General features: G+C 53.7%; 2 protein-coding genes across 11 annotated transcripts in view; one reads left to right on the plus strand and one right to left on the minus strand.

The window, feature by feature from the left end:
* The window catches only part of ANGPTL2 (angiopoietin like 2), a 35,015-nt gene extending 31,723 nt beyond the window's left edge, over nt 1-3,292 (minus strand). The window contains exon 1 of the mRNA XM_032865902.1: nt 2,789-3,292. The gene's annotated coding sequence lies outside the window, so the exon portion shown is untranslated. The remainder of the gene's footprint in view (nt 1-2,788) is intronic.
* Nucleotides 1-21,403, plus strand: part of RALGPS1 (Ral GEF with PH domain and SH3 binding motif 1) — a 268,752-nt gene that overhangs the window by 169,619 nt on the left and 77,730 nt on the right. The gene's annotated exons all lie outside the window — the stretch shown is intronic.

The following is a 21,403-nucleotide window of genomic DNA, read 5'->3' on the forward strand; positions in this document are numbered from 1 at the left end:
GAGGCTCCGCCCCACTGAGCCGGTGCCAGGGTCCTATGGTGCCGCGTAGCTGTGCGGAGGCTCATCTGTAAGAAGGGGTGGATAAAGCCTGTTCTGTGTCAGAGAGAGGCCTCTTTCACAAGCAGGTGATGCATCGAAGGCAGGTACACGTGGTTTGCAGATGGCGTGGTGTGAGCATTCGGTAGGACAGCAGCCAGAACGGACTTGGCTGCTGGGGGACCCAGTGACGGGGTCAGGAAAAGAGAAGTCAGGATACCATGACCGGGGCAGTGGAGTGAGGAGGGGAAAAGTATAGACTTGGGAGCCAGGCTGACCAGGGTTCAAGAACCGTATCATCACCAACTGTGTGACCTTGGGCAAGTTACTTAACCTCTCCGAGCCTTAGTTATCTCATCTGAAAACTGGGATGCTAAAACTGGCACCTGCCTCCTAGGCTTGTGTTGAGGATGAATTGAGACAATGCATGTGCTTCCTTAGCTCAGCCTGTACTTAGTAAATCACTGTGGGATGGAGAAATGACTTAGTTGCTCTGCCCGTGAACTTAAAGCAATACTGTGCAGTCCCCTCCTGGGCCATGTGTTTTACACATTTTGCTTGTTTTACCATGGCTGCCTTTATTGAGTAGTAATTGATCTAATTTTTGTTAGGCAGGCCTGTGACGTCAGTCAGGGCTACCTGGAGAGCACAGTGAGCCACTGTAGTTCCCGCCTGGAGCTGGGAAACCTGCAGCTTCTGCGGCCCCAGAGTCCTGTGCCAGAGACGTACATATCTAATGAAATGCTCTCCGGAGTTCAGGGAATCCACTGTGACCTGTGGGCCCACAGGAGAGAAGCTACTGTCCTAAGCTGAGACGCACCAGCGTTGGCCTCCATATGGTCAGAGGTGGTGATGGAGGTGGGGTTCGGGGGAGGAGTCCTTGCGTCCCCCTCTACGGCGCTCGGACAGGCCCGGTGCTCGTCTTCCTGCGGCATGGAGTTAGCTCACTTTCCTCACTACTGCGGTTCTGGCAGGAGCCCGACGGGCAGATGAGGAGTGCCCGTGTGGGTGGTGAGGATACACCCAGGGTCCCCTTGGGTAGAGGGTGTCTGCACCCTCTGTTAGCGTGGACTTCAGGGACCTGGATGTGTTGCATTTCCCTCCAGACATAAAGGCCCCCTCCGTTCCTGGGAAGACCCCCCCTCACCACATGGGCGGCAGTAGTGGCCACCACGCTGGCTGGCCTGGTGGGATTTTCTGACAGCCCTCCTAGGTTGTCCAGCACAGAGAGAACCTGGGTACCTGAGACTTTGATTGTTATGGGTTTGATACTCCGTGCCTAGCTTTTTCTGAGGGTTTGCCTCATGGCAGGTGCTGTGCGAAGGCAATCCTGGGCATGATCCCATGTGCTCCTCCTAGAAAGCAGTGGAGTGTGGCTCAGAGTGCTGGGTTCAAGTCCCGGTGCTGGCGCTTACTAACCCCATGGCCTTGGGCACATCCCCGAACCTCCGTTCCTCAGCTTCCTCCCGTAAAGGTGGGGCCAAGGGGGGTGAACAACAGTACCCTGTTGGGGGATGGCTGCGAGGGTCCCGCGAGCTGGTAAGCGTCTGGCCCAGGGTGAGTGCCGTGTGTTGGCCGATGCTAAGAGACAGCTGGTATCATTCTCCCATTTCGCAGAAAAGGAAACAGGTTTCGAGAGACTGAGTGCCCTGCGGGGTCCCGGGGCTGCTGAGTAGAGGAGCTGGGATCTGAAGCTAGCTCACAAGCACGACCTCACTCTGCCTCACCGTGGGAGAGCGCGTGTGGGGAGCATTTGGCCAGCTTCGGAAGTGGCATTCTCGGCTTTCCTCAGAGCCCTGGTGAAAGGAGATCCTTTTCTGAGTAACCGAACTGGCCTCTGGGAGCTCTCATAATCCCACAGCAGAAGCAATAGCTGACCCGTGACACACATATCACAGAAGGAGAAGGGAGGGATCAGTGAAGAATTTCTGTTTGGAAATGTTATCTAATGCTGAGTGCTTTCAAGGGACTCGGAATGTGGAGCCGGCGCTGTACCCCTGCCGGGTGCCGGGGAAGACTGGTCCTCCCTTCTTTCGGTGCCACAGACAGCCCAGCCCGCTGGAGACCTGGGCTCCCGTCCGGTGCTGGGCGGGATCAGGCATCTGTGGACATGCAGGGAAAGCCGGGGCAACACTTTGCCCCGAGCCACGGTGACGGAACTCTCTAGCTGGTGTGTCCCTTCCAGCTCCCGACCCCTTTGGTCCTCTCCTCTCCAGCTGAGGGGTGGGCAGAGGCTGCTGGGCTCCAGGGAACTTTCTGAACAAGGGCTCCCGGCTCTGGCAGGACAGTGTTTGCTTTTGCTTTTGCCTCGGCATAGGGTCTAGGCAGAGTGCATAGGAACCCAAAACTTCAAAACGTCTTCCCTGTCCTTGGGCTACCCCGTCCCCCTAAGCACACACCTACACGCAGGAACGCGCTCACACACACACCCCAGCTGCTGGGCCATGCCCAGGAGCCGCCTTCCTTCACCCCAAAGGCTCTTTGTCTGCGGCACAGTAGGGCTTACAGAGGAAGCTCTCAAAGCCCCAGCCCGTGGTCTCATGCCCCCAGAACACCACCCTCGGCCTGGGTATCCGCGGTCTGCCCCAGCAGTGACTTTTTTTGCTCCAGACGAAAGCAAGAGTGACCCCCTCTGGGGTGCAGCTGCACACACCCCCAGCTGGAGGGGTCAGGGTTCTTGAACCCCCAGACATGGGGCCAGCTGCTGCCTCTTGCCCCGTTGTCCCTTGGTGCCATGGAGCTGGCCCCTTACCTCGTCACTCCTGCTAGACTCCCCGGGGCAGCTCCTCAAGTGCTCTACCCCAGCCGTCAGCAGGGCAGCCTGTCCATGGCCTCCAGGAGGGGTCCCCGAGTCGCAGGCCGGACTGGCCGCCGAGCAGCCCTGCCTCACTGGCCTCTGCTTGCTCCGCGGTGCTCCAGAGCTGGTCTTGGGCCAGGGGTGGGGCGGGGGCTGGCCAGGGGTCCTGCTGGGGCTGCTTACAACCTGCCTCCTCTCCCAGCAGGGGCCGGCGGCTGCCTCAGTGCCATGCTCTGCAGGTCGGGGACTCAGGCAGCACTGCTCAGGGCTCCAGGTCCATCCTCAGGCCGTCAGCAGCAGCCTCATTTGAACTCCCCACTCCTTTGTGGAGCCTTTACATGCCGCCGGAGGAAACTGTGAGCACAGCCTGACCCTGGTTGGCTGCAGGCACTTCTCTCCACCCACCAGTGCAAGAGGATCCCCCAGGCCCCAGAAAGGCTCCGGGCCTCCCCTCAGCCCCAGACAGAGGCGGGCCGCCTGGTGATGTCACACTAACTCCAGCCCCAGCTGGCCTGGCCCCTCCCGCCCCAGCCCGCTTAGGCGGCCCTCCTCGCCGGTCCCCTCCTTCCCTGGCACGAGCAGCTGGGCCGGCTCTACTCCCTGGCCTGCCCGCCACTAGCGCGCTCTGCCGAGGCAGACGGCTTCCCCTCTGACTCAGGTGATGGGTCTAGATCTGCTCTAGCTGCGCAGGCAGCAGGTCCTCCCCCCGGATGGTTCCCTCATCCCTGCACTGCCCCACAGAGCCCCAGGTGAGCTGGGGGGACAGCCCCGCACAGATGGCTTCTCCCCATGGGTGCCCTTCCTAGAGGCCTCTCTCTCACCTCTAAACCCCGGGGAGGGAGCCCAAGGCTGTGCACAGAAGCCAGCGGGATCTGTGCTGAAGCTAGCAGGAGGCAGTGGCCTGAGACACGGGAAACACCACAGGCTGGCGGGGGTGGGGGCTGTGCATGGGAGAACCGCCTGTCACTTACCACCTAGAGGCCTTGATTAAGTCACTTCACGGTTCTGGCATCCCTTTCATGCGTCAGTAAACGAGCCAGGACCAGTGATCTAGCTTCATGGATTCCATGGTATCACGCGGGGGAGGGCTTGGTGCAGGACAGGAGCGCCCCAGCGGGCTGGACTCAGCACTCGGGAGGCGGCAGGCCGCGACCACACTCCCAGAACCTCTGCGGTGACCTCCAGACCTTCGAGGACCCGTGATGAGAGGCCCCAGCACGGTCTGTCAGTGAGGTGGAGCGCACGAGCGTTCACAGAGTCAGAGCAGAAGGGAGAAGACCGCGCCAGAGCCCCGTGAAGTGAGCAATCCTGCGGACACACGTGTCAGCACTGCGGGCAGACGGGGGAGGCCAGCGGGTACCGGGGCGGGAGCAGCGGGGTGCAGGTTTGTGTCTCTGCCTGGTCAGCAGCTGTGTGAAATACTGGTGGTGACTCTTCCTTCCTCTTTAGAGAAGTTTAGTGATGATGGCGGTGATGACGCTCGGGTGCAGATCGGGAGAGAAGCTTCGGTGGGATTCTCCTTACCATCAGACAAAGCGCACTGTGTTGCTGGGCCCCGGGCAAGCACGTCCACTGTGGTCCTCTGTTCCTCAGGACTGCCCCTCCTGTGTGGGCTGGGAGCAAACTCTGCTTCTCGCCTCGGCCCCTCCCAGCCTGCTCAGAAGAGCTCCCTTTGTCATCTGTTGGTTCTGTTCCTTTTTAGAAGGCGAGTCTTCACCAGAAGACCACAGTAGCTTACAGGTGACAACCTTAGCCAGACGGTCGGGTTGGACAGTGCACCACCCATGACCACCGTGGGGGTGAAGGTGCCCGCCCACTCTGGAGGGTCCCTGTGCGTGGGCTGCACAGAAGCCTCGGGAGGCTGGGGACTCAGGCGCGGCAGAGGCACATAGGCTGGAGCCGATCCTTCCGGAGCGGCCCCTCGTCAGCCTGGGGGCTGGCGTGCTTCCTTCTCCCCCACTTCCTCCTCTGTCTTGCGTGTGTCTTCTCCAGGATGTGTTTATTGGGAACCTGCTCTGAGCGGACACCAGGAAGTCAAAGTTGCTCTCCTCACAGAGCTTGTAGTCAGGAGGGGAGACAGACAGACAGACCCATGAGAAGTGCTAGGTGCTAAGCGGATCTCTCAGCAGGAGGCTGGCTCAAGCTGGGCAGTCGGGGCGGGCTCCCCGAGCGTGTGGTCTTTCCGCTGAAGCCTGACGGACGGGTAAGAGTCAGCAGGTGCGAGTTGGAGAATCGATAGTCTGGGTAGAGACAATAGTGTGAAGGACCACGTGGCAGATGGCTTTCTTGAAGATGGCCCCAATAATCTCCTAGTCCAACACGAGACCTTGACACTCGTCCCAGTGAGACGTAGGGTCTCTGTCCCCTCCCTTTGAATCCAGGTGGGTTTGTGACCTCCTTACAACCAGTGGAATGCACTGGAAATGACACTACCTGCTATCTAAGCCTGGGTGAGACGAGGCGGTGCAGCTTCTGCCTTGTTCACTGGGAAACTCTCTTTTGAGCCCCGAGCCAGGCTAGACCCTGGGAAGTCCAGCTACCTGCAAGCTGCTGTGCAGAGGCCCGGGGTGACACGGGCCCCAGCTCACAGCCGGGAGGTCCAGCCCCCAGCCATGAGTCAGCTCCTGCTGGAGTCTTCCTGCCAAGGCCCCAGGCATCGGACACAGAGATGAGCCACTGTACCATTCTACAGCTGGATCCTTGGCCCATAGAATCCATGAGGATAGGAAAATGGTTGTTTAGGCTGTTGAGTTTTGATGGTAATTTGTTAGGCAGCAATAATAACTGGAGCAATTATAGGGAGTTCTTCCCAGGAGTGCGTTTGTCTGAGGAGAGACAGGGAGCATGGCGGAAGACGAGGCCTTTTTGGAGGTGGGACTTGATCCAAGGACAGTGGGAAGCCACGGAAAGTTTTCGAGCAACTTGCTTTTATTTCTGAAAGGCCCCATTAGTTGTTGAGTAGAGACTGAGTTGGCAGGAACTGTAGACAAGTCACCTGGAGCTGGTGGACGATGCAGCCATCCTGGTGAGAGAGGCAAGTGGAGGCGATGGGACTCACTGGGTCAGAGGGAATTTCCAGGACCCACCCTCCCTCTGGAACAGGTGCAGCCCAGCTCCTGGATTACTAGAGCAAATTTGCTTTCACAATTCACAGTTCCTAGGATCCCATCAAGTGGGAGAGGAACACCAGGATGGCCTCGCCCTATCCATGTTTGCATATCCCTCACCTTTGAGGTGGCCTTGGGCAGTCGAGGATGCTGCTGGAGAGCTTGAGTTGTGCAGTCAAATTCTGCTTCTACCACTCAGCTATAAGCCTCACTGTCCTCAGACGTAAAATCAAGATGTTACAAGGACTTACCTGATGGGGCTGTTGAGAAAAATGAATAAGATGGCAGCACACTAAGTGTGATGTGTACCGGCTAGTACATGGTACTTACTCAGTGTTGGCTGCAGTAATCCCCATCGCTTCCTTTCCTGGGCTATGAGTTCCTGGAGCACCAGAGCACGTGTGGGTGTGGGCCACACAGAGCTCTCCTTCTGTGCAGCCTGGTACAGAGGAGGGAATAATTGAGTGCCTGGCTGGGGAGGATGAGGGGCTGTGGCTCAGCGTCTAACAGACCTGGGCTCAGATCCCCACTCTGTCACTAACCTGGGCAATCTCCTCTTTCTCTCGCAAACTTTGCTTTCTCATTAAGAAAAAAGTTTTTAAAAATGATACTACTGATTCCTTCGGGTGTGAGAGGACTGAGCGATGTGATGCACCTAAAGCACAAGGTGTGGCATTAAGCATTCAGTGGTTGCCCAGGAAACGGGGCCGTTGCTCTTCCTGCGTCCAAACACCTCTCCGCTCTTGCTTGCCAGGTGCCTAACTTCAGCTCGGAATCCCTGTGACCTCCTTGAGAAACACCCTTCCCACATTTCCAGCTGCCTGTTGGACCAAAGTATCATGTGACCAAAGCACATGAGGAGAAGGGAATCTCCCTTTCTTTTTTTACACTTTTTTTGATCAGGATGTTTTTCATCCTGTGTGAGGTTTGCATGGTGGCAGAACAAAAAGACTCTTAATTATGTCCCCCAATTTGTTTAAACGATTTCATGTGTTTTCATGTCTTATCACCTTTCTGACAGTTACAGTTTTTTTCCTCTGTTGGAAATGTTGGGCTCTTCTACTGAGATACTGTATATGGCAGAAGTGCGTGGGCAGTGCGTGTTGTAAAAGGGGGTGCTTAGGAGGGGATGCAGTGTCTCACCACCATTTCAAGCCTCACAGATCCCAAATTGCCGGTTTTTCCCTTCCCTTCGGTAGTTTTTAAATGCCTTTCCATTGTCTTCTGGCCTACATTGTTTCTGATGAGCAGTCAGATCTCTTCCTTATTACTGCTGGGTATAGTGAGTCTCTGTCTTTTAAGAGTTCTTTTTATCTTGGTTTTTAGCAGTCTGTGGTGTGCATAGGTGTGGGTTTCTTTGCACTGATTCTGTGTGGAGTTTACTGAGCTTCTTGGATCTTTGAGTTGACGGGTCTCACTAAATTTGGAGTGTGTAAAGCAATTCAGGGCCATTATTTCTTCTAACATTTCTTCAATACAGTTTTCTCTTTCCTACCCTTCTGGAACTCCATTTACACACTTGGTGTCGTCCCACAGGTCACTGAAGCTCCCCTCCTCTTTCTCGCCCTTCCTCCCTCTCTTCCTTCTTTCCTTCCTTCCTTCCTTCCTTCCTTCTTCTTCCTTTTCCTTTTCCTTCCTGTGCTTCAGTTGGATCATTTCTATTACTTATCTCCACGTTTACTGACCTTTCCTTCTACAGTATCTAATCTACGTTAATTTTATCCAAAGTATGTTTTATGTCAGGTACTGTATTTATTGGGTCTAAAATTTCCACTGGTTTATTTTTATAGGACCAATTTCTCTTCTGAGATTCTCTATCTGCTCGTTCATTCTATCCTTCACTTCCTGAAAATCCTGTACATATATTATAATAGCCATTTTAAAGTTCTTTTTTTAACTAAGTCCAACATCTAGCTCATCAGTGGGTATTGTTTTATGGGCTGTTATTTTTCTTGAGCATGGGTCACATTTTCCTGCTTCTTCACATGTCTATCATTTTTAAATTGTATAACTGGACTTCTCGTATGATACATTGAGTGACTTTGTATTTTATTGCCTTCCTCTAAAGAATGTTGTGTTTTGCTCTGGTAGGTGGTTAATTTACTGGCATACCCCCTTGGTCTTGTGGAGGTTTGGTATTTAGGTTTTGTTCAGGTAGGTTTATTTTGGTTTTGTCCATAGTCCTAGGGTATAACTCTTAGTCCTGGGCTTACTGGGAAGTACGCACTAGGGCATGGTTTCAAAAACCATGTCTCCTCCAGCTTCTGTTGCTTTGGGCTGTTCTCAGGTGCTTTCAAGCAGTTGTTTTGTGTATTGTCCGGAGCTTATCATTGTTACCAGCCAGAGAGTTAGTTCAGTACAATCTACTTTTCCATTTTGGTAACTGGAACTCCCCGCATCCCAACTATTCTCCCTCAAACCTCCTGTATTCCCCCTGCTTTCAGTGCCCTTGATAAACCTAGACAGCTGGTTCTTTATTTGGTTCTCTGCCCTTCCTGCTCTTGGTCATAGTCTGTTGGGAAATACCAGCCCCAAGAAGTCATAGATTGATTCAGCTCAGTATACCCACCTGGGCGCTGGAAGAAATGTGTTGTCCCCACAAGCCTTGTTAGATAATCTTATGTAGCTAATTATGATATGCTAGGCATCAAGCTCAACATTCTATAGGCATCATTGTTTCCTCCTCTCATAACCTATGAAGGAAGTATTACCATTCTGTTCTACTAACAAGAAGACTGAGGCTTATCGAAGTAAAGTTCCTTGCACCAGGCCACCACACAGCTAGGAAGTAATGGGACTGGGATTAAGACCCACATCAAAGCAATCAGAAACACAGTTGTCCTGAAAACAAATAAAATCTCTTTAATTCTAAGACATTTTTTTCTTATTTTAAGATCTCTGAAATCAGGAGGCTTCTTAAAGTTAACAGCCTGTCAGGGGCTAATTGGCCACACTTTTTCTTTTTTTACTAGAACGTGACACATTTAGTAGTTGATGACTTCTCAGGTTCAAGGGCAAGGAATTATGGCAGTGTTAGTGATGGGGCTCCATCCAGTGAGGTTAACCCATGGTTAAGGGACAAGGAAGCACATCCCCTCCTCTCCTGGTCAGCCGGTCTTGGAAAGGTCCAGGGGAGTGTCCAGCATCAGGAAGCCTGTGGAGCTGCCAGAAGCCGCCCTCCCTTCAGATTTAATGCAACAGCTGCCTCTAAGCTAAGACTCAGCCAGCTGGCCCCTCCTATCGGGAGGTGCTGTTGTCAGGTCCTGTGACTTGCCGCCCCATGTCTGTCAGGGACACCATGTGTTCCCTGGCCCTGGTAAGAAGTTTGGAGACTCACGTTTATGGGGAGATTCTAAGGCAGTGCTACTGGTTATCCCATACCGCCCGGTGTCACACAGGATGTCCCAGCACATGGAAAGCCCTTTGAGGACATCGTGCCGTTACATGCTGGCCAAACAAGTTTGTGTGTTCAGTTACAAAGTCGCTTCGAGAGCCTGTTGTTAGCTCATGTACGACCCTTTTCATTCCCCTTCTCGACCCACCCACCGGGAACAGAGTCAGGGTAGCCCGTCTCCTCGAGCCTGGACGTCACCTAGCAGGCAAACACATTTGCTCTTCAGTCAACAGATATTTACTAAGCTCCATCTGAGCACCAGAGTTTGGGCTCCGGGTCAATGTGCCTAAAGCCAATTTGCTATGATGTTCAGTTGACTGGTTTTCATTTTGTCGTTCTAACAGCATTTTAAGGAATGTTCGATTGGCCTCATCTGCCCTCTTCTTACTGCAGCTGATGCAGAGGCCTGTCCCCCAAGAGGGGAGACAAAAAAGCAGAGGGAAGAGAGATTTTGTTTGCTGGTTTTCTTTGTATTGTCATAACAAAAACTTCACAGAAATTTTCCAAAGCTGTTTAAAATCACTTCATGCTATATAAACATATTTTAAAAGATTTTATTTATTTATTTGAGAGAGAGAGAGAGAGAGCAAGAGCATGAGCAGGGGGAGGAGTAGGCTCTCCGTTGAGCAGGGAGCTGGATGCTGGGCTCCATTGCAGGACCCTGAGATCATGACCTGAGCTGAAGGCAGATGCTTAACTGACTGAGCCACCCAGACACCCCACCTATATAAAACATTTTAAAAATTGCTTTTTGGAACATTGTCTGTGTCAGACAGTGTCAGACTGCGGGCAATTTTATGGCCAGGCGGGGAAGACCACAATCCCCTTCTAGACACCTGCTGGAATTCTCCTCCCCAGGAGCAGCCGAGCTGTTGCTGACCTTGCTTATCTCTCTCGGGGCCGAGAAGGCAGCTGAGCAGATAACTGAGGGCTTCTGGAAAGAGACTGATGGGGTGAGCTTCCCAGACCTGAGGCCAGGGTGGGGGGACGAGGCAGGGATGCTGGTGCCACAGTGGGGGCAGTGTCATCAGAGAGCCCCGAGCGCACGCCTGGGATGGTCTTGTCCTGGACTGGAGCATCTTACTGGAGGACCAGCACAAAGCAGCACATGGTAAATGTCTGTTGAACGGCTCTGTGGGAGCGCTAGCCTCACGTCCAGGACTTCTGACTCAGTGTCTTGGTGCCGAGGGCAGCAAGAATACACTTTAGGAGTCTGGCTGGAAGGTGAAGGGAGAGGAGACCCAAACTAAGAAAGACAGCCTCCCTGACAACGCGAGGCTGCTCCCAGACTTCTCAGGGCTACCCTAGACCCACCCCAAGTTGATTCTGGAGGTCCCCTTAACTGCTCTTCTGCTGATCTGGCTCCCAGGTGCCCCCGCCTCAGCCTTTCCCTCTCCCCTTCCCACAGGTCCATCTGCCAGGCAGGTGCAGGAAGGAAGGTGGCCCCTGTGCCGGGCACTCGGGGCCGTCCTGCCAGGTGAGGGCGGGACAGCAGAGGGACATCTGCTCATAGTCCACGCGAGGGTGGATGCGGGTGATGGTCACAGTATTAGCCCCCCTCCTCCACACGGCAGGGCCACATCCCGAAGCACTTTGGCATTTGTTACCGCCCTTGGCCTCCCAGCAGGCCTGGGAGTGCAGGGAGGGCAGCGATCTTTCCCTTTTGTGGATAAGGAGAATGAGACCGAGACGATGTTATGGTCACTGTTACTGTCATCATGTGTTAAATGTTTACTATGTACCAGGCGCCATGATGGTGTCATTACCTTATCTTGCCGAAGCTTCCAGCATCTGCAGAGGGCAGGTGTCCAGGCACAGCTCCAGGATGGCTTCTGCCTGCCGAGGCACTCTGCCTCCGCGAGCTCTTTCCTCCGCTAAGAAATATTCAAAATCATCTTCTAGGACTGCATTGGTGTGAAGACAAATACATTAATATTGAATATTAAGACATTTCCTGACCTAAAATTTCACTTTTTATTCTCATTTTAAAAGAAGTTAGAACATTTTTGTGAGCCCCCCAAAGTACCATGAGTCCTAAGTGCTGTTCCCGCTGTGCCTAATGGGTGACTTAGCCCCAACTGCAAGTCCACGCGCCCTCACCCACAAATCCAGAATCTGAAAGCTCTAGAAAAATAGCAAGCCTTTTTTCAAAAGATTGTCTCAAATTCATTTGGTGGCAAAATCCGACTTGAATTGACATGAGGTTCAGAGTAGTCTTTGAACTGCTTAACATCCCCACCTCCCTGTTTAGGGAGCTGCCCCGACTCTATGAGAGGGTTGGAGGACATGCGGCCTAGGCACTGCATCCCATGCTGACACTGTCTGCCCCCTTGTCCGCCACCCAGTGACCCTTCTGCCTGCTCCCTGTTCTCCTCTACTGGATTGTGAGCTCCTCGAGGACAGGACCATGTCACATTCATCTCGGGAGTGTGGATAGTAATCATTTCTCCATAAATCCATCATTCCCCTTTTCTTTCTTTTTTTTTTTTTTAAGATTTTCTTTATTTATTTGACAAAGATCACAAGTAGGCAGAGAGGGAGGCAGAGAGAAGGAGAGAGAGAGGAGGAAGCAGGCTCCCTGCTGAGCAGAGAGCCTGATGTGGGGCTCGATTCCAGGACCCTGGGAACATGCAGAGGCTTAACCCACTGAGCCACCCAGCCCCTGGATTACCTGCCTATGTCACAGGGCACACCACAGATTTATAGCTGGGGCCCAAATCCACATGAGCGAGTGATCACGATGAGCCAGTCCCTGGCCGGTCTCTGGAGCTGCTCCCTGGAAGCATATATGAGGGGGACGTGTGCTGGGGTCCTTGGAGGAACAGGAGACAAGTTCAGGGGAAGGAATAACAGAGATCATGCTGGTTGACGGCTCGTGGGTCGCAGGCTCTGTGCTGTTAGCATCAATTATGTATCCCCTGCAACAGTTCCGTGTGGTAAGAACCATCACTGTCCTCCTTTTTGGGCCGAGGAAGTCAAGGTTAGAGAGCCGAAGGAGGCTGCGCGAGGGTGCGCAGCGAGGGAGAGATGGCACGCAGGTGTAGCCCCAGGCATGCGGACCTCAGGCTGTGGTCGCCCCTGGTGCCACCAGGGTTGTCCCTAAACTAGGTAACGATGGGGCGGATGGGGCAGGAAGGAGGCTGCTTTCAACAGGGCGCTCAGGAGAGTTTCTGAGAGGGAGGCTCATGTGAGCCGAGGCCCTGGTGACAGGAAGGAGGCAGCCGTGCAAAGGGAACAGGGCATGGAAAATCTGTGCAATTGGCCTAGCTGAGGAATGGAAAAGCCACTGTGACCAAGCAGCAGAGACAAGCAGGAGAGGGGAGTGGGGGGCGGTGAGAGAGGCAGGCTGGGCAGGTCCTGTAAGGCCCTCCATGCCCGGTGAGGCCATGGGGTTTTATTCAGAATGCAGTGCAGGCCCCTGGAGGGTTGCAAGCAGGGAAATGTTGTGCTTTGATTTGCATTTTCTCAGGTCCCTCTTGGTGCTGGGTGGAGAATGGTCCAAGGGGGAAAGAATGGAACTGGGAAGACCATTAGGAAACCTGAGAGGCTATCCAGATGAGAAACTAGGGGATGGGCACCACGGTAGTGTCAAGGAGACAGTGACCAGTGGCTGGATTCAGGACTTTGGAAGAAGAGTTGACAGGAACCCAGCATGACTTTAATATGGGGAGTACGAACCTACACTGTTTAGTATCTTAAAGATTTGCCACTTGAGAACCCTAGAAATAACACTCTGGGAGCAAAGTAGTGACCCACAGTTGGGATTTGCATGTAGTGTTGAGCAGTACACACCCTACCCAGCTGTACATGATAGCCCTGACCACAGCCAGCACTGACAGCTGGGCACTGTCCTCCAGGAGTGTGGGGGAAACAGCTGGCAGGAGGAAGTTGGAGCCAGGAGCCACCACCCCCAACACTCCCGGAAGTAACTGGGGAAGTTGGGAATGAGGTTGAGGTGAGGCAGTTGTGCTGGAAGGATCTATAGAACATGCTTGAATTGCTGTTAATGTTCCCGCCGGCTGGAGTGGACTGGAAAAGTCCAGTTCCTTACCCTACTCCTTGAACTAGTTTGTTCTCATCCTTGAGGTAGCTCCTGAGGTAGATGTCAGTATCCAGAGGGATGCAGGGAGCCCAGGGTCTCCTTGGGTTTGCAGGAATTGCTTTCAGCAGAGATCCATAGATGTGTTGTCCCAAACCTGGAAGGGGGAACTTTGCAGCGGGCACTGACAGGAAGACACAAGGAATTCACAACTATGATCCTGGAAAATCGGAAGCGACTGTTCCTGCATCTTCCCTGGTTTCAGATGCCCAAATCTGCCCTGATTCTCCAACTAGTAGGTCCGGGGTGGGCCATCTCAGAGACACCCACACAGGCCCTGCAGGGAGTAAAGGCACTGGTACAGGAGGCTTCCTTTAGTCCCTCCAGCCTCCAGATCATTCCCTGGCCTCCCTCTCATCCTCCCTGGCCTGGGATAGATCGATTCCTGCTCCCAGGCTGAAACCCTGGAGGGCAGGGTCAGGTTTCCCCTCCACTGGGTATTTTCTGGTTTCTGCCCTACATCTGGTCTTTGTTACCCTCCCTTGTGTCCAGAGGCTGACCTGGATGTATTCCCCCAATGGGCTCTCTTGCCTTCTGGCTTTGGATTGGGTTTGGCCCATGGCAGGTGCCGGCAGTAAAGGAAGGGGTACGAAGAAAGCAAGGACAGGTGTACTCCCAGCTCCCTCCCTGCAGGACCATGGCTGTCTCTGTGCAGTGGGAGTCTGCCGGGCCTGGGTTTGAGTTCTGCCTTACCTCTTACTAATCATATGACTTGTGAAATTTGCCTATCCTCTCAGCATCTGTTTCCTTATCTAAAAGCCAGGACACCAGTACCACCTTCCCAGGCCAGCTGGGAGAAATTAGTGAATCATCCCGAGTGCAAATACCCTAGCAAAATACATGGTATACAGTAGGTGCTGGTTAGATGCTGGAGCTCCTCTTTAGTAGGCTGGAGCCCCATTATCTTGGATTTCCAACACATTTGGGTCTTCTGAAGATCCCTAGTTATTTTGTATCTCTCCAGAGAGTGTCCTTTAGTTTCCCTTTTTGGTTTGTATATCTGTCATTGTCCCTGGAACCACCCCCACAGAACCTCACTGACCATCCTTTAGCAAAAGAAATGCTTCCTTCCTCCTGCCTTTGTGTGCAGCCTGCACATGAAGTCAGCTCGACCAGAGAAAATCATGCCTTCGACGTGGTGGCAAGCGGGCTTATGGGACGCGCACATGTACACATTCAGTAATAACTCGGAATATTTATTGAGCACGTCCTGATCTTCCCCACAATCCTGGGAGGCGGGTTCTTTTATTATTTTGCCATTTTCAGACACAGAAACCAAGGCCTAGGAAGTTGCCTGACCTGCCCCTGGCCCCACCTGAGCTAGTCTGGCACCAGGCCCCTGCCTTCTCAGCCCCTGGATTACCTGCCTCTGTCACAGGGAAACCACAGCTCTCTGGGCCCCAGGGCCCAAGTCACTGTAGATCATCCGGTCGCCTGGAAAGCTACGACGCGGTTTCCTTAGTCAAAGTGTTTTAAATTTCTTATCCATTCTTATTAAGTTTTTCACGCCGACTCGCACAGACACACACATGTGTGCTAACTTCTGTAAATCCTGGCGAATCCCGATACTGGCCTCTCCTTGGTGACTCAGTCGTCTCTAACAGACGAGTATGACTGCAGGCTGCAGGGCGGAGGGCACTGTTGGCGGTGCCCTGGAAGCCCCGTGAGCCCTAGGCAGCTGTGTTTGTGTTCCTTTCCTAGCACTTCCTTCCATGGCAGCAGTCACCCTCCCTTCCTGGCCTCCCCAGCCCTCTCCTGGTTTATTGCTTCTCACTGGCCCCAAGTCCCAGGAATCCGATAGAACTATTTCTAAACAAAAGGAGCCAGGCACTACACTTGTCTAAAGGGCTTTCCTGTGAGTAACATACCACAGACTCAATGCCTGATCTTGATCACATCAACTGGGGAGCTCAAAGGCCTTTGGGGCCGATGAGAGCTATGCTCTTCCAAAATACTGCCATCCATTACATACTCAGTGTGTACCTGGCATGGTGGGAGGCCTTTTACATGGATCATTTCATTGAATCCTCAAAAACAGAACCTTCCAAGAGAGATTGATGCTGTCTTCCGTTTTAAGTGATGAGGTAGTTCCGGCTCAGAGAGGCTAGGGAGTCTACCCACAGCCACACAGCAGTGAGGGGCAAAGGCCAGGGTCTGCATCTGGGCCTGTCTGAATCCAAAGTTCAAAGCGTCCTAGGCTCTGAGCTCTCCAGCTTCCCAGCGGTGTGAGGTTGGGCCGGTCAGGGAGGCTCACACCTTCATCTGGGGATAATGCTATTCATTCCCAGAATTATTAGGAAGCTTAATGGAGACAAATGGTGTGTAGTTGTCTCATAGTAGGCACCCAGGGTTGTGTGCCTTGTACTCGTGACTTTAGCACCGCTCACATTGGTGGTCCTCAAGTTTTACGGGCCTCAGAATCAGTTTGCCAGGCCCCATCTCACACTTTCCGATTCTGTAGGTCTGCAGTGGGGTCTGAAAATTTGTATTTCTAATAAGTGACCATGAGGATCACATTGTGGGAGCCGTTGCTCAAGATAGATGATAGATGAGTTTTCCAAGAAGGTGAGTCTGGGGTGGCCCAGCAGTGCCCATCACCTACTTTTGATGGCTGTTTCGTGTGAACAGATGCTGGGTATGTATGGAGCATGGAAAGTGTGGTTTGGCTTTCACAACCATTTCCTGGGAGCTGGTTCGATGTTGGCCTCACCCTTTCCCTCCCCTATACCAGGTGCCTGCACGTCACTGACCTGGGATATAGAGCATTTCAGCAGCATGTGGGGTCTGGACTCTGAAACAAGGTTCCTTCGACCAGTCTCATTAACATGATCCCCTCTTGCTTTCCTGGTCCTGAAGAGGAGGTAAAAGGCACATGACAAAGATAATAATCATCTTGCAGAAATTACTTCCATGAGTTCTCTTTCTCCCCGATTCTGACCCCCAAAAACCTTCTGAAGCTTCCTTTGATGAGGCCAGGCATACTTTCCTTCAAAACTGGAATTTTAGGTTTATCTCTATGGTGGTATGATTGGTGCTCCCCCCTCCCCAGCAGGCTGTAAGTGTTGGGTGGACCACCTCTGGCTCCCTAGAGCCCAGCACAGTACCTGGCACACAGCAAGGGGTACTCTGTTGAGGTTGTTGGAGAACCTTGTGGCACAGTGGCAGGTACTAGAGTAAGAGGGACCTGGTTTGAGCCTGAGGCCTACCCTTCCTAGTTGAATGGCCTTGGACAAGTAACTTATGTGGGCCTTTGTTTCCCCCTTTCTGAATAAGAGATGGTAAAAATAATACCTGCATGTCAGGGCTGTCATGAGAATTAGCATATGGTCCCAACAGTTGCCTGTGTTTGTGTTCCTTTCCCAATGGGACCTACGGTGCCTGCCACATAGTGCTTTATTTCCCCCAGTCCTTACCCTGCCAGGCAGGCCAGTGCCCGGGTAGAGAGCGTGGGCTCTGGAACCACAGTTTCAAGTTCAAATCCCAGCTCCATCCCTTGCTCCTTGTGTGGCCTTGGACAGCAACTCATGTCCCCCATCTGCTTTAACGTCCTCATCAGTGAGGCAGGGCTAAAAGGTGTCCACAGCACCGTTTGGTGACCAGTAAAGACATGTGTGGGTAGGCTCAGCTGCGGGGCCCGTCCGCAGCCCACACGGACTTGATCCGCCTCCACACGTGCAGAGGAGCAGAGCCTGGCCACGTGTGGGGGCACTGGAGGAGGAGGCCTGGGGAGCTGCCCTTCTCATGATGCCCACCCCCAGCCCTGCCACCCCTAGAGAGAGGGGAGCAGCATGACGGGGGAGCTTTCCCTGAGAAGAGCCATCCCCAGCTTCTGCGCTGGAAAGTCCCTCTCTCTGGCAGCCCTGGGACAGGCAGATCCGTCTTCAGCTGCTTCTGATTACTCTCACGAGCTCGAGAGCGTGCTGCGGTGGCGTCGTCCCCCTCCGCAGAGCGGCCTTCGCCTGCAGACGTCACCCCCTCTCTGCTACCTGCCAGTTTGTGGCTGCGTGGGGTGGGGCGCCCCTCCTCCCCCGGCAGGGCGAGCCCCCGCCCGCCCGCCCGCCTGCAGGCCTGCCGTTGTCTTTCTTCCTCTGCCAGGCTCACTCTGGGCAGCCCTGGGCCTTGGCCCTCCTCCCGGGCATTGTCAGAGAAGCTTCCAACACCTCGAAATCCACCCGGGGGAGGGGGAGTCTTCCCTATCCCCTTTAACGTGGAACCCAGACGATCCTGGTTTCTATGTGTGCGGAGCGTTTGGTAAACAGAATGCTTGAGCCCTGACTTGCTGGAAGGGGCAAATCCCAGCTGACGCCCCAGACGCACAGCCTATTTTGGGCCTGGTCTCTCCCCTGCTGAGGTCTGTGGTCAGAGTGCTCATCTGCCCCCACCACCCCCCCGGCACCCACCATGGGGGTTGAAGGGCCAGGGAAGCCGGTTTCGCATCCCCGTCCAGCCTTGCCAGACGGCCCGCCCCCTGCCCCCTGGCTCCGCTCACTGATGCCTGGTATCCACTTGATCCGTGCTCTTGTCCCCACTCCCCCCGTGAATGCTGTGATTCAGCGCACAGAGGGGAGCTTCACTTAAGAAAGAAAGTATTCAGGGCCGACGTCCAGCTCGGGCAGGCGCCGGGAGATAGCTGCCAGTTCCTGCACGGCTGCACCGCGAGGGCCGTGCACCCTCCCCGCACACAGGGGGTCGCTCCTTTTTTTTTTTTTTTTTTTTTGTTAAGACCCACAGTCTCTTTTGGTTGCTGGACCAGATACAGTTTAAATCTGTGTTCAGCATAGCTCATTAATAAGTAGCAGATTGGGGCACCTGGGTGGCTCAGTGGGTTAAGCCTCTGCCTTCGGCTCAGGTCATGATCTCAGGGTCCTGGGATCGAGCCCCGCATCGGGTTCTCTGCTCGGCAGTGAGCCTGCTTCCCCCTCTCTCTGCCTGCCTCTCTGTCTACTTGTGCTCTCTCTCTCTCTCTCTGTCAAATAAATAAATAAATAAAATCTTTAATAAGTAGCAGATTAATAGTCTCCTGGAATTCAGAGAACACCACCCGTTCAACAAAGCGTGTTAGAGGCCTTGGTGGGCCTGGTGCGGTGCGAGGCTGCTCTGCTGATGCTGGGGACGCCCTGGGGACCCTGGGTTAGTGGCTTGTGATCCTTGCCCCGCCTGAGACCTCTTTTGTGTCTCTTGTGATCTCCGGGTCTGAAAACACCGATCGGTGATAATGCTGCCATGTCTACCATGAAGTTGATGGCTGCAGTGTACCAGGGGCAGTCCAAGGTCTTTATTACTCAGGGTATTGTATCCTTGCCGGGGGTGCTAGAGTAGATGATCCCAGTCTCCTTTGTGTAGAAGAGGAGACTGGGTCCTGGGAGAGTCGAGAGTCCTGCCTACGGTCACTCAGAGCAGTCTTGCCCCCAGAATTGACTCAGATCTTTGTTTCTGTCCATGGCAATATGAACTCTGTGAAACATGCTGCTTACATTAAGGAAAAATAAATGCCTCGCCCCCTTTATTGTTAACAAACATCTAGCTGCCCAGAGCTCCTGAACAGCTGAGAGTAACTATATAATGATTGTTGGAACAAAACCCAGGCGATGGCTTCCTGCCCACCCCCCACCAGTCCCAGGGTCTGGGCTTCTTCCCCTAATGCACTTCTGTGGATCCTGGATTGACGCTTTGAGTGCTTTGAGCGAGAGAGATGTCCTAGACACACAGCAGGTGGTGTTTTGAGGTGGGACAGGTGCTTCTCCGCAAAACCAAGTTAGGAGGCTCTGGGGGAATCCTTTGCAAAGACTGGGGTGCCTCTGCCTCTGGGGGAGGAGGGCTGGGCGCGGGACAAGCTGCAGGACGCTCAGACACACTAAGAGCGTGGGAGAGCCCCCCAGAGCTATGAGCACAAGGGGCCTCCCCTTTCCGGTCCCAGTGATGGACCCAGTGATCTTCAGTGATGGAGGGGCTGGGACAAAGCTGAACGCACCCCTAGGGGACCCAGATCTCCACCTGCATGGAGACCACCAGCTGGCCAGGGCCACCTGCGTCAGAGGGAACTAGAACAGACCAGGTTCGCTACCCCCGACAGGTGACCCCAGCGTAAGCAGATCTGGCTTTCCTGGAGAGAGTGGACGGTGAAGACTGCTAGAGTCTGGAAGGGTTAGTGGAGGAACTTCATATAAAGAAAGGGGCTTGGAAGAGAGCAGAACTCTTCCTCCCACTTCCCCCAAGCTCCCAGGGAGAGGTGGGGGAGAAAAAGGGAACCACCACGAGCTTTGAATTCCGTTTGGATAGAGTCTTCACATAAACAGAACCAAGTCTGAAATCTTCTAATGTAACCATGCTAAAAATGGAAAGTGACTGCAAAGTTACAGAATCTGGCCCAGATTTCATTAGGGGACCTGATGCCCATAATGGAAAAGGGGAGTCAGTGCAGCACGTTAGGGAGTGTGTGTTGGTGAAAATATGGCATTTCACGTCTATGCCCCCAGTGGACTCAAATTGCTCAGTCAGTAGTAGCGACCTGAATCGTCTAGAGGCTCTGGCTTGGGGTTCCCTGGTCTGGCCACCTGCACTTCCCACAGATGCCCGAAGGCAGGTGGGGAAGAGGCACGCCCTTAGCCACACTGGCCGTGGTCCAGAGTGGGGCATCCAAACGAACAGGGCCTGTTGGCACTGGCAGCCGGGGAAGCCCTGGTGGTGGGTGGAGGGGATTTAGTGAAGCAGAAGAAGGAGAAAGAGGAGGGCAGGATGAGGAAAGCCTCTGGACCATCACTGAGCACCGCCCTCCCCGTGGGCCTCCTCACCATGTGATGCAAATGGCAGTGGGGTTAACGCCTGACCCAAGTGTCCAGAAGGATTTGGAGTCCATGTCCCAGCTCGCTGCATACAACATATGTGCCTCTCTGAGCCTCACTGCTCTCCCGGTGGGACGGTGACCGATCAGGGCTCCCACAGTAGGGTGGTCATTGAGACATGGTGGGGAGGAAGCAGATGAAATGAAATGCTGCTTTCACTCGTGACCCCCACAAGCGCGCACGCCTGTGAGCTGTCCCCATCACCACCTTTGGCATCTCCGTGGGAAGGTGTGCTCATCCCCAGGGTCAGAGGTGAGGCGCCTTCATCCTTGTGGTCAAGGGCAAAGACCAGGTTGCTTTACTCCACACCCGTGCTCTTCTCTATACTTTGCCAGATAGAGTCAGTGGACGTCAACACTGCCACTGGCCTTTCACCCCATGGACCTTCTGTCCCTCTTGCCAGCCTCCCGGAAGGCAAGCAGCAGGGACGTCAGCAACTGAAGTGTGTGGACACCACGGTTTGGAGGAAACACATGGTCACAGGAATGACCCATGGCCTGGGGGTTTCTATTTCAACCTGGGTAGGCCATTTGTCTTAGAACTGGCTGCTGTAATAAAATGCCATAAAGTGGGTGGCTTGTAAACAATCAAGTTCTCTCTCAAAGCTCTGGAGGCTGGGAAGTCCAAGATCAAGGCACGGGCAGATTCCCTGTCTGCTGAGGGCCCACTTCCTGGTTCACAGCTGACCATCTCCTCGCTGTGTCCAAACATGGGGGCGGGGGTGAGAGATCTCTGAGGTCTCCCTCACAGCGGCACAAATCCCATTTGTGAGGACTCCATCCTCGTGACCTCATGACCCTCACAGTCACCCTCCCGCTCCTAATATTGCCTGGGGGGTGAGATTTTAACTCATGAATGCTATGGGGACACAAACATTTAGTTCACAGCCGGGTTGTGTTTTTCACTGTCCTATAATTAGGGGTAGTTGAGTTTGACAAAAAGCGTAAAGCGTGAGCTGGATAACCGAGATAACTTCCTGTTTGATAAGGCCGTTTCCTCTGTGCCCAGCGCTGACGCCCATCTGCAACCTGAACACGGAGGGTCACCTGACCCACTGGTCCCTTCTCAGTACCTCATCTCCAGCCAGGCTGGTGGCTCACACCAGGCCAGTTGGAGCCTTTGCCTATT

Source organism: Lontra canadensis, unplaced genomic scaffold (genome assembly GCF_010015895.1).
Source record: "Lontra canadensis isolate GAN:19392208 unplaced genomic scaffold, GSC_riverotter_1.0 scaffold30, whole genome shotgun sequence".
Classification (NCBI taxonomy): domain Eukaryota; kingdom Metazoa; phylum Chordata; class Mammalia; order Carnivora; family Mustelidae; genus Lontra; species Lontra canadensis.